General features: G+C 42.2%; 1 protein-coding gene across 2 annotated transcripts in view; it reads left to right on the forward strand.

Annotated features, from left to right (window-relative positions):
- Positions 1-210: 210 nt before the first annotated feature.
- ARHGEF9 (Cdc42 guanine nucleotide exchange factor 9) overlaps positions 211-12272 on the forward strand; it is a 324587-nt gene continuing 312525 nt past the window's right edge. Inside the window, exons 1-3 of one of the 2 annotated variants that reach the window (XM_065557243.1) lie at positions 211-347; positions 7740-7829; positions 8327-8594. The gene's annotated coding sequence lies outside the window, so the exon portion shown is untranslated. Of the gene's footprint in view, positions 348-7739; positions 7830-8010; positions 8595-12272 lie in introns of those variants that run through there. The other variant, XM_005295667.5, reaches the window with a different exon arrangement.

A 12272-nucleotide genomic window follows, 5' to 3' on the forward strand; every position in this document is an offset into this window, starting at 1 on the left:
TATTAGCCCCAGGTTCACTTGAAAGTGGACCCAAGGCCCATAATCCTCTGTCTGTGAGAAGAATTGCTGGGATTAATAATAGGGGGACTGACCATTAGTTTTGTAATTTAGTTCTCTATAGAGCACTGGAAATAAGTGTCAGGAAATTTCCACACTATAGTATGGATTTAGGGTCTCTACTGACTTTTTTATTATTGATCTGCAGATTTTCGCCTCCATTAAAGCTTTAAAAAATGTTTCCATTCCTTCTGATTCTAAAGAAACCTTTTGACTATGAGTCAATGGAGTGCTGTAATCCTGAGCCTGCAAACAGTGTATGTTAAACAGCTGCCACATTCCCTCTAGAGGTGAGTGTATTTCAATGGTGGACAAAGTGATATATAGTTTATGTATAAAGGGACTGATCCTACAACAACCCATGCCCACATGACTACACCTTGCAGTAGTAGTAGTAGTTCCATTAGATCAGGGGTCGGCAACCTTTCAGAAGTGGTGTGCGGAGTCTTCATTTATTCACTCTAATTTAAGGTTTTGCATGCCAGTAATACATTTTAACATTTTTAGAAGGTCTCTTTCTATAAGTCTATAACATATAACTAAACTATTGTTGTATGTAAAGCAAATAAGGTTTTTAAAATGTTTAAGAAGTTTCATTTAAAATTAAATTAAAATGCAGAGCCCCCTCGGACCGGTGGCCAGGACCCGGGCAGTGTGAGTACCACTGAAAATCAGCTTGCGTGCCGCCTTTGGCATGCGTGCCATAGGTTGCCTACCCCTGCATTAGATTATAGACCAGGGGTCGGCAACGTTCGGCACGCGGCTCGCCAGGGTAAGCACCCTAGCGGGCCGGGCCAGTTTATTTACCTGCTGACGCGGCAGGTTCGGCCGATCGCGGCCCCCACTGGCTGCGGTTCGCCATCCCGGGCCAATGGGGGTGGCGGGAAGCCGCAGCCAGCACATCCCTCGCCCGCGCCGCTTCCCACCGCCCCCATTGGCCCGGGATGGCAAACCGCAGCGAGTGGGGGCTGCGATCGGCCGAACCTGCTGCTTCAGCAGGTAAATAAACTGGCCCGGCCCACCAGGGTGCTTACCCTGGCGAGCCACGTGCCGAACGTTGCCAACCCCTGTTATAGACTCATGAGGCCTGATCTTGCAAATCTTATTCACGTATAAATGAGCCAACTCTTATGAGTGGGGCCTATTTATGTTAGTAAAGATTGGCTCCAAAGGACCCAATCCTGCTTGCCTTACTCACCTGAGGAAGTAGGATTGAAAAAGGGAACAGGACTTGGCCCATAGTTTGTGAAGTATTTGGGATGAAAGTCACATTAGAGACTGATCCTGCAAACACTTACTCACCTGAGCAGTCCCATTGACTCCCATGGGACTGCTTGTATGTGAGGTTTATTCACATAGGTAAAGATTTGCACTAAAATGTGTACAGTGATCTTGTTAAATAGTCAACATTTACAAGCAGTTACGGCACAGTGGTATGGGAGAGACTACAGTTATTTCCTGTTCTAAGGCTAGGAAAACACTATATTAAGTTGGATACCGCTGTGAGTTAGTTGTTGATAAATGGACAGATCCTGGCTGTTCTGGAGTCCATGGAAAAACTCACATTGCCTTTAGCGGAAGCAGACCAGGACCGTTATTCGTTACCAATCATTTCATTATTCATAAACTGTTTTATAGGCCCAATTGTATGAAAAGGTTTTAGCAGCTCTCTAAATACAGTCAAAGGGTTCTGTAACATTTCTGGAATACAACAGATAAGGTTTGCAAGTTGTTTCTTGTTAGCTGCAACTGCAGGACCTTATCCTGTGAAATGCTGGGACCCTTCAATTCCCAGTGAAGAATTGGGTTAGCTTTATCTGATGAAACTGAGAACTTGTGATCAGTGTGGGGGGAAGGTAATTACGTAATGAACTCTTACTTCATATAATTAATAACATGGTCTGTGTTATACAGGAGGCCAGAGGAGGTGATCATAATGTTCCCTTCGGGTCACAATTTAGAGAGCCAGATTCTCGGCTCATGTAAATTGTTGTAACTCCATTGAAGTCAATGAAGATATGGTGATTTACCCCAGCTGAGACTCTGGCCCTATAACGAATGTATGAATTGCTCACCAACCACAGTTTTGTTAGTCCTAAACCACTGATATTAGTCATTGCCAATGATAGAAGCACTAGGAACTTTATTATGTGAAATTGGCCTAACATAAAACTAATATGTAGGTGGTTGATGGACTGTAAGAACTGATATTCTAAAAAAAAGTCCTGCTGACAATTGGCAGCTTCTTGCACTCTTTTCTGCTCAATACCTGATGAGGGTGTGCACACCGAAAGTGTTGCCAACTCATGATTTTTTTTGTGAGTCTCATGATATTTGGTGTTTTTCTTAAAGCCCCAGCTCCTGGAATCATTTGATTACATGAGAATTACAGTTTTCATTAAAAAAAACGCAAACCAAACAGTTTTAACACTTATGTTTGCAGAGATCAACCAGAAAACATAAGCCTAAAGACTTAAAAACCAGAAGGCAAACATAAAAGCTCTCAACATTTATTATTTGTTTTTTTATTATTATTATTGTTGTCCTGTTATATATCAATAGATCTACATATCTATAGATTAGATATGGCTCTAGATATAGATAGATATATTGATTAGATATGGCTCAAAATTCAGATTTAGTAAAAACTAATGTTTATGTGCCCAATTAGAAATTATTCTGTTTCCATTGTAAATTTTCAAAACAAAAATTATTTGTTTATAAATTATAAGAAATGTGCCTCTGTAATGTTTGTAGTCCTGCCTTTGGAGTTTGTGCTGGTGCATGAGGACCTAAAAGTGAAATTGACTAGAAACTGATATAATCTAAGGCAGGAGTCGGCAACCTTTCAGAAGTGGTGTGCGGAGTCTTCATTTATTCACTCTAATTTAAGGTTTCGCGTGCCAGTAATACATTTTAACGTTTTTAGAAGGTCTCTTTCTATAAGTCTATAACATATAACTAAACTATTGTTGTATGTAAAGTAAATAAGGTTTTTAAAATGTTTAAAAAGCTTCATTTAAAATTAAATTAAAATGCAGAGCCCCCCGGACCGGTGGCCAGGACCCAGGCAGTGTGAGTGCCGCTGAAAATCAGCTCACGTGCCGCCTTCGGCACACATGCCATAGGTTGCCTACCCCTGATCTAAGGTCAAATCAACTGATGTATTTTCATTTGTGAGAAACACAAAGTGTAAACAGCTTAACTAGTGAAAAGCAGGTTAGATATTAAAAGTTCTTTCAGATTTAATAATCCAAGGTATTATTCATAACACAGATAAGGAAAATTGCTTTTTAGGAATATACAGTTTTTACCAGACTGTGGTCTCTTTTAAATGACTGTGCAGCATGTATATGAGATGTCTCTGGAGAAAGATGTCATCTTGCAAGAGGAAAGCAAATTCCTCTCTTCCCCTCCCAGTGAGCACGTTGTCACAGATCTGCCTTTCTATTGGGTCTATGCAGTGACCTTAAAGCAGTTCTTTATAAAGAGTCAAAATCCTGTTGCTCTCAGGGTCTTATCTCATTTCTTCAAGAAAACAAAATACTACCTTTAAAGACACAACGAGGAAAAATATGCTTTCTACCTCATTTTATTTAGCAGTGAGATATCAGGCCAAATCCCACTTACATTATTCACCCAAGTAAACCTATTAGCTTTAAGAGAGGCCATGTGGCCTAGTGAATAGAGCAGAGGACTAAGCCTCTGGGTTCTGTTCCCACCTCTATCTGGGTGACTTTGGGCAAGTCACTTCAGCGGTCTGTGACTCAGTTTCCCTGCCTGTAAAATGGGAATAATGATACCTCTTTTTTTTAAAGCGATTTGAGATCTACTGATGAAAAGAGAGATGAATTATCATTAAATGACATTACACCTAATTCATACCAGTGTAACTAAGAGTAATCAGGCCTAATATATTTACTCTGCAGCACAGATTTTACTGGTGGCGTCATTGGGACAGTATGAAGACTGGTATAGGAAGAGATTGCACCAAATCCAAAGTGGTTGTTTGTTTTACTGAAATGAAACTGTGAAATCTTGGCAGTTTTAGAATGCTCAGCAATGCTGTGGGGGTGGGGAACCCAGTTACCCCAGCAGATAATTAAGAAAAGAAATAAGATGACTTTAGATTTTCTAAGATCCTGCTTCTGCTTGCATTGAATTCAATGAAAATATTGCCATTGGCTTTAGTTGGAGCAGGACCTGGCCCTTGAGCCACCTTGTCCTTCAAACCCTGCCTCATGTTAATAACCTTACTGATTTTACCCTTATTACATTTTATAGCACTTTTTGGTGAGGGAAGTATTGGGCCCTAAACCCTTGCATGTTTGTGCAAATGAAGGCTGAGGTCATACAATGTTATTTTGCGGAGGGTGCAACTTTTTGCAAGGCATTAAGCCCCAGGAGCCATCTCTGTGCCTTTCCAAACACCAGCAACAGAAATCAGCCAGCCGTGCGTATTGTTGTTGTACTAGCATGTGGGAAGATTTGGGGAGGAATCCATCTGCCAGGAGCAGGAATCCAGCCTGCCAAGGAGAATGAAGCACAGAAGCAACCCGAGACTGCTTTGGCAAAGGGGAGGAGGAGCACTGCCCCAGGAAGAAGTGATCAGAGGACGGAGCTCCTGTGATCTGCAGCTGGCACCACCTGTCTGGAAGCACCAAAAGCTAATGGGAAAACACTGGTCCCTAGCCAATTCTGTCTGAGTTAGCGCTTCCAGAATGGGTCTATGTGATGAAAGACAAGATGATCCCTGCTGAAGTAATGGAAACATTTTAAGCAGGTGATGTCTGTAAAGTACTTTGAAGATATTACATGCTAAATGCTATTATTATTATTAATGGCCCTGATTAAAGAAGGTACTTAAGAATGCACATAAGTCCCATTGACTTCAGTGGCTGAATTGGGGGACCATAGATAGTAACTGCTAGGCCAATTTTGTGATGAAGCAGCAGGACTGAAAGCCAATGGCCAGAGCTACAGAGGAGAGGAGGCCAGGAGTAGAAGCGTTTGTTGTCAGGTAATGCAAGGCAGGAGTGAAGTCTATTGAAGACCTCCATGAAAGAAAGGCTCGGGACTGGGATGACAAGGAGTGCCATAGATCGGGAGTGTGATTCCTTGGCAGAGCTGTGCTGATGGTGGGATGTGTGGAAGGCGTAACTCGGTTGCTACAGATCCTGACAGGTGCAGTGCCAGAGCATTTGAAGCCTCAGAACTGGAACAGGAGGTTTTTTGTGAGTCAGGGTTGAAGTGTATGTGAGGAAGTTGGTACAGCACCTGCCATGCCATGTCCCCATTGCAGTCAGTCATTCCCATTAATTAGCTTCTTAGAGTTGGTAGGGTAACTCCCACCTTTTCATGTTCTCTGTATGTGTATATATATCTCCTCACTATATGTTCCATTCTATGCATCCGATGAAGTGGGCTGTAGCCCCGGAAAGCTTATGCTCAAATAAATTTGTTAGTCTCTAAGGTGCCACAAGTACTCCTGCTCTTTTTGCGGATACAGACTAACACGGCTGCTACTCTGAAACCTGTCATGCAAGAATGGATTTTTCCCCACAATGATAAATGAGCTGTCATCTATTCCTGAAAACAAATGTAATGATTTCTGTGTGACATCATGCACCTTTCACCCCTCTGAAATGTTGACTGCACACACAGTTTCAAACACTGTGCTCCTTTTCTGGAACTACCTCCTGCTCTCCCAGATTTTGATATGTTTCTGGGGTTAGAAAGTTAAATAGCTACGCTCCCTGAGCTCTGTTATGGTCTGCCATGCTGATGAATGGTAATGTCCTCAATGTAATCAAGCCATGTTTGAATGGTGGTTAGCACTGTAAATATTGAAGGAAGACTGGAAATTTATAAATGGATAATCACTTGTAGCATTTATGGCAAATTTTTGGCTCAGAATAATCCTTCATATGCTGGGGACGGTGATGATATAAGAGGTCAGGACGGAGCCCTAGCACGCCATGGGCAGCAAATAGCCAAATAAAACACTTGAAATTCAATGCATCAGAAAAAAAATAAAAAGCAGGATGGAAAATCCAAAAGGCTTTATAGAGTAATTGAGGAGATACTCAGAATTTCATCAAATCATAGAATCTCAGATTATCATGATGATCATGAATCATGATTATCTTATTAATTACACAAATACATTTTATTTCTATGGCATCCACCTGCCTCTTCCTGTAAAACACATTAATAATATAATTTAAAACAACAATTAAATGAAACAGAAAGGCAGCAATGGCAATCACTAACTCTTGCCTAAATAATGCTTTGTTCCCCCAGTTGTTGTTGTTGTTATTTGGACTTATAAAACCTTGGAGATGTTTTTTGAAATAGAAATAGTTATTTCTGCACTTTCCCATCAGATCACTTATTTATCAGGACAAACACACTCCAACATGAGTGTAGATAAAGCAGTATGTGAAACCACTCTTCTTTTCAGATGCAACCCACAGAGACTTTCCTCGTTGTGGGCAAAATATTTATTTTGGCAAAAACAAAATAATGTGTAGTCTGACAAGGGAGATAGGAGAGGTAGGATGAACAGTAAGGAATTGGGCTGAATTGAGACTTGTGATGAGAGCTGGGTCAGAAATGGTATTCCCATATTGCAAAATTTTTTGAGATTTCAAAACATTTTCCCAGCCTGAATGAGGAAAAAAGTTGAAATCTTGATTTTTTTGTGTGAATAATAATAATAATAATAATAATTTAAAAAAATCTGCTCAGGTCAAACAATATGTTTTGTTTATTTCAATTTTGAAATTTATCTTTCTTTTAAATAACTTTTAGTCTACATTTATTAACATTTCAAAATGAAAAGTCATTTTGAATCAAAAACCTGAAATGTTTCCTTATGGAAAAGTTGAACCAGGATATTTTGACAATTTTGAAACTTTTCAAGTTGGGAGAATCCTTGAAACCAAAACAGTTTGATGAATCAATGAAAAATCAGAGCAGTCCCATTGATTTCATTGGGACTGCTTGCATGGGTAAGTTTAGTGTGAGGTATTGTGATGTTGGTGTGAGTGGATGCCACGCCACAGAAGTCAGTGGAAGTGTGCCTGGGTACACCAGGTCTGAATTTAGCTATTGTACATTGTGGAATAGAATAGAATGATTTAAATGTATTGTGCTGGGTATGAATTTGGCACCATTCACTGGATTTTTAGCTGTAATTCTTGTACTTCTGTACTGTCAGAGGAACTTTGTGTAGTGTCCAAAGCAATGCGCTGGGAGTCAGGAGACTTGAGCTCCATTGCTGGCTTGGCTGCTGACATACTGTGGATGAATCATTTAATCTTCCCGTGTCTTGCATCTGAAGAAGGGAGGTTCTTACCCACGAACGCTTATGCTCCCAATACTTCTGTTAGTCTCAAAGGTGCCACAGGACCCTCTGTTGCTTAATCTTCCCTTGACTCAGTTTCTCCATTTTACAAATGGGGCATAAAGGCACCGATCCAGCTTTGTAAAGTACTTTGACGTGGTTGGATGAATGATGCTCTGGAGATGCAAAGCAGAGGATGGGTATAGCAGTGCTCATTGCAAATGAATGGTTGCTAGACCTTTTCCAAATAGAAACACCTTTTAGAGCGAGAGAATGGATGAAGAAGTCTCAGCATTTCTTTCGATTGTTTTGATCACCGGGAAATATTTTGCAGCTTTCCGAAGTCACCAAGAAGAGTCTGACCCTGAACAGCGCAGTCAATCGCCTTCAAACTTTTCCTTGCATCTTGGGATCAAAACAAGAGGTAAAGAGAAACCCGTGTTGTTGCTGTTGAGAGGCTCCCCCCTTTCAATGGCAGGAAGTTTCTTTCTTGACAGCAGGTTGCTATTTTCTCTGAGGAGTTTAGTAATTAGCTAGATGACATGCCCCGTATTACATGTAGAAGCTTGGCTACAAAAGCCTGCGTGTAGAGGAAGCAGCCTGGCTTGGCTGAGACACACACAACAGACAAGACATAGCTGGATCTTGACCTCTGAACATGCAGAAGGATCACTGCTGAAGTGGGTTTTTTTATTGTGGTGCGCTGTAGACTGCCCTGGTTTGTCTTTAGTAAGAGCCACCTGAACTTAAGACCCCTCCCCTCTCCCTTTGCTGTCCCTTCCGCATCTTCCAACAGATTGCAGCTTGCAAAAGGATCTGCTTCAGTGTGTGTGTGTGTGTATTGCCTGGAAAAGTGTGAGCCATCTTTTGGGAAACGCCAACTACTGAGTGGATCTATGAGGCTGCTTCCTTGTTTTCTAGTTTAAAGAAACTTTTCCTACGTGGAGTCCAACTCCTGAAAGTGACCTTTGCGGGAGGCTGGCTGGGATCAGAGGGCAGGAAGGCTCGGGAGAAGAGGAAACCTGGAGCACCCGCAAGGAGGCTGGAAGGCGGCTATTGGAAGGAACTCGTGCGGCTGTTGTTGTGGGATGAGAAGCCGCCAGGCGCCGGCCGCGGTCCCTGTGTGTTTGACAACAACCTCTCCTGGTCCTGCCGGGGCAGTGTGCGGGAGAGCTCTGCCAGCGACAAGGTAATTCCTCCCTTTCTCTTTCTCCTCGCCTGTAGACGGCCGAGCCCTGAACGTGACAGACTCGCACAACTTCTTCTTCTCCTTGTTCGGGTCTCTTTGCAAATGAATGAGCGCAGCCCGTGGACTCTCTCCGGACGCTTTGATTTCCGGCGCTTGGCTAATGCAAAGCGGGGTAAACAGGCAGTGGTCCCTTCTCGACTTTCCTTTCCCCCTTCCCTAGCTGCAGTGGGCTCCGGATCAGACCCTCAACCCAGCACATCCCAACCCTCAGCGGGCCCAATCCAGCCCGGGGGGACCTCCAGGGAGGTCTGGCTCACCCAGGACTGTCCTGGTCTTGAAAGGAACAAGGATCTGCCCAGCTGCACTGGGGTCAGAGCCAGGTCCGTGCCGTGCTGGGCTGGGGGGTGAGTTTGCAGTGTGTGAAGCGCAGTGGCTTTTCTCCTGAACTCCAGGCAGACAGGGGAAGGGTGAGGGTGTTGGCAGGTTATGAACCGACTGCCTTTTGCTTTAAGCATGCCGGATTCTCTCTCCTTCTTTTCCTTTTAAAGAGATTAGGGGGTCAATAGAAATCTATGTTCAGGGGCATGGTTAATATACTTTGCACACATGTGACGATATGAAAGTGATCGTATGACGCTTAAAAAGGAGTTTAAACCCATCAACGGGACAGCTACACACAGTCACATGAATAGGCCCTATGCCACAGTCCTTACTCACTCCAGCAGACTTTACTCGCCTGAGTAATCCCATAAGAAATGACTTGGGTTTGTGAAGGTTGTGAAATCAGACTCGTTCATTGTGGCTGTACACAGATATTGATCACAAATTCTGTAACGTTAAAGGAACCAACCTTGCAAATGAATTGATTTCCTCTGCACTCCAACAGATTATACATAATACATTATGCCACTCTTTTGAGCAAATACCTGCAAGAGAAAGAGGTCTTTTAAAAAGTATACACTTTCTAGGCATTACAGTCAAATGTATTTTGAATTCCAATTGTCAGAGGACCCAAACTGAGCAAAGTCCATATATGATTTGCCACAAACCATAGAGCATAAAGTAATATAAAGAAATCCTTGCACATTAATTATGGGAGAGAATAAGGAGTTTAAAGAAAAAAGATACTTCCTAGACTGGGCCAGATTCTGACCTCATTCTGAGCTTACGTTTGTATAACTCTACTGACTTCAGTGAGGTGACTTACTGGTGTGAATAGCATTAGACTCAGGCCTTGTATTTTACTTACTGAGGGGCTGATCCAGAGCCCGTTGAAGTCGAGGGGAATATTTCCATTGGCTTTCATGGGCTTTGGACCTTTTCTTGAGGTCTCAACCCTTCAGCCCTTTCTCATGTGGGCAGTCCCAATAAAACCAACAGGAAAAGTTGCCCAAGTCAGATTTACTCATGTGAGTAATGTTTACAAGATCAGACTCATAGGTTCCTGTTAGATTGTATGTTCAGATATCCGCCTTTGCTTATGCTGTAGGTTATATGTTAACATTTACTAGGAATAATATTTCAAAATATAATAATAATATAATACAATAACTAACTTTTAAGATGACGCTTCACATTTTCTCTCTGCTAATGACAGACTGATTCCCCCCCCCACTCCCCAGATTTAGTTACTGCTGTTTGCAAGAAAATCAGAAAGCTTCTATTTTTAAACAAGGTTGGTCTACTGTACGAATATTAATGTTACACAGGTCTGAAAGGCTGTGCTGATTACAGGCTATTAAAATCTAAATGCTTGATATGGTGAACTAGGTCTAAACTTGCTGTAACTGTTTAAATCAAGTATTCATGGAATGCCAGTCACTCCCTCCATGATATCTTGAGCGATTGGCTCTGGGGAAATGGGAGAAGAAAAAAAGGGCCAATTTTATCTCAATGAAAATATCCTAACCAGTGTCTGACTATGGGGTAGTCTGATTGGAGACTCTTTGAGGGCCTGATTCTGCAGTCCCTGCTGACACCAGGAATCTGGTTGAAATCCGTGGGAATGCTTGTAAGAGCAGGATTTGGCCTGTAATCAGACAACTGTCTGGATTTAGGCCAGAATGGAGTCTTTGAGCTGTCCCCAGCCTGTCTCCTTATTGCAGTAGGATGTGCTAAAAATCTACATATTGTTCAACCCAATATGTCAATTTAGGCCGAATGTCAGGAAAATTTACCTTGGAGTGAGATCTGTGCATCTTTGAAATAGATAGATATCTTTTTAGTTAAGGCCATGGAGAATATACTGTGAGGAGCAATTCTGGTAGAGCAATTAATTATCTGAGCAGAGAAGTCTCTTGACCACACTTCTCTGGTTCTATCATGGCCTAAGACAATGGGCCAAATCCTTGTGCCTTCATTGACACCGGTGGAATGTCATGGGTGTAACCGAGGGCAGAATCCGGCCCCCGGCTTCTGTGTTTGTAGAGGTTGTTGCTTCCGAAGCCTAGCTTTGTTACTTATTGCTAGCAGGGCTGAAGACGGTAGCTTTGTTGATTAGCGAGTTTGCATGCAGTGCATCCCCTGGTGGGTGAATAGATTTTAAGAAATGTTGTCCTAGCTCATTTCTTTTGGTTATTTTGCTCATGTGCCAGGCCTGGTTTATTGGAAGAAAGACCTTGGTTGAAGTCCTACTACAGCAAGAGCACCAGTCTGCTGTAATTGTAGCATGCACATTGTTTGAATGAAGGGGTTGTTGATGGTTCTCATTCAGGCCAATGTAATAGATTCCCTTCTAGAATCTATGGAGCAGATGGGAAAAGCTGCCTGATGTGTAAAGAGGAAGAAGCAGGTGCAGCTGTCCAAAGGGGGGGGGGGGGGAAGTGTGTGTGCGCGTGCACACGCAAACAAAGCAGACAGAAAGATGGCATTGTCTCAAGCATGAAAATTGCACAATGAAGTGCTGAAAAATTGAAAACACTGGGTGACACTCCAGCCCCACTGAAGTCAGTAGGCCTCTTGCCATTGATTTCAGTGGGGCCAGGATTTCACACAGTGGCTGTGCAAACTGAAGCTGAACTTGTTCAGCTGATCACTGTCGGGTTTAACTGGTCTTGACAGCATTACATAGGCCATGTTATCCACCAAGATGGACTGGGGACTATGTAGCTAAGTGGGTGGGAGACTTAGCTATTTTTCCAGGGCAGGACCATTCTTTCAGGTCTGCATGTCTCCTCTTCATAAGTTTCTTCAGCCTATATAGTGTTTTATCCTGTAACAAGGCTGGCCAAAATGTTTTGAACAAACAGGTTTTTTGGTGGCAAAATGGCTCTTTATTCAAAATTGAAAATGTTCACCAAAGACTGTCCACTTTTGAAATCTTTCACAACCTTTTTTTGATATGTTTTGTTTACGATTTTTCATGTATTGATTTCCCCCCTCCTTTCCTATTTCCCTTTTATTTTGTTCCTTTTTTCCTCTTTCCACAGTTATTTTCAAAAGTGATTACAAAAGAAACCAAAAAAAAAAAAAAAACCCTGAAAAATCGAAAGAGGAGTAAAAGAAAAGAAGGAAAAATGAAAATCAATAAATGAAAAAAATCCCAAAATGACAAAATCTGAGTCCACTTTGAACCCTGTGAAACAAAAACAGACTGGATTTTTTTTGCAGATTTTTTTGCAATCCGAGTGTCTGAGCACTGAGTGTCCTCAAACTCCTGTTGATTTCAGTGGGATTGGG

This window comes from Chrysemys picta, chromosome 9, assembly GCF_011386835.1.
Source record: "Chrysemys picta bellii isolate R12L10 chromosome 9, ASM1138683v2, whole genome shotgun sequence".
NCBI lineage: Eukaryota > Metazoa > Chordata > Testudines > Emydidae > Chrysemys > Chrysemys picta.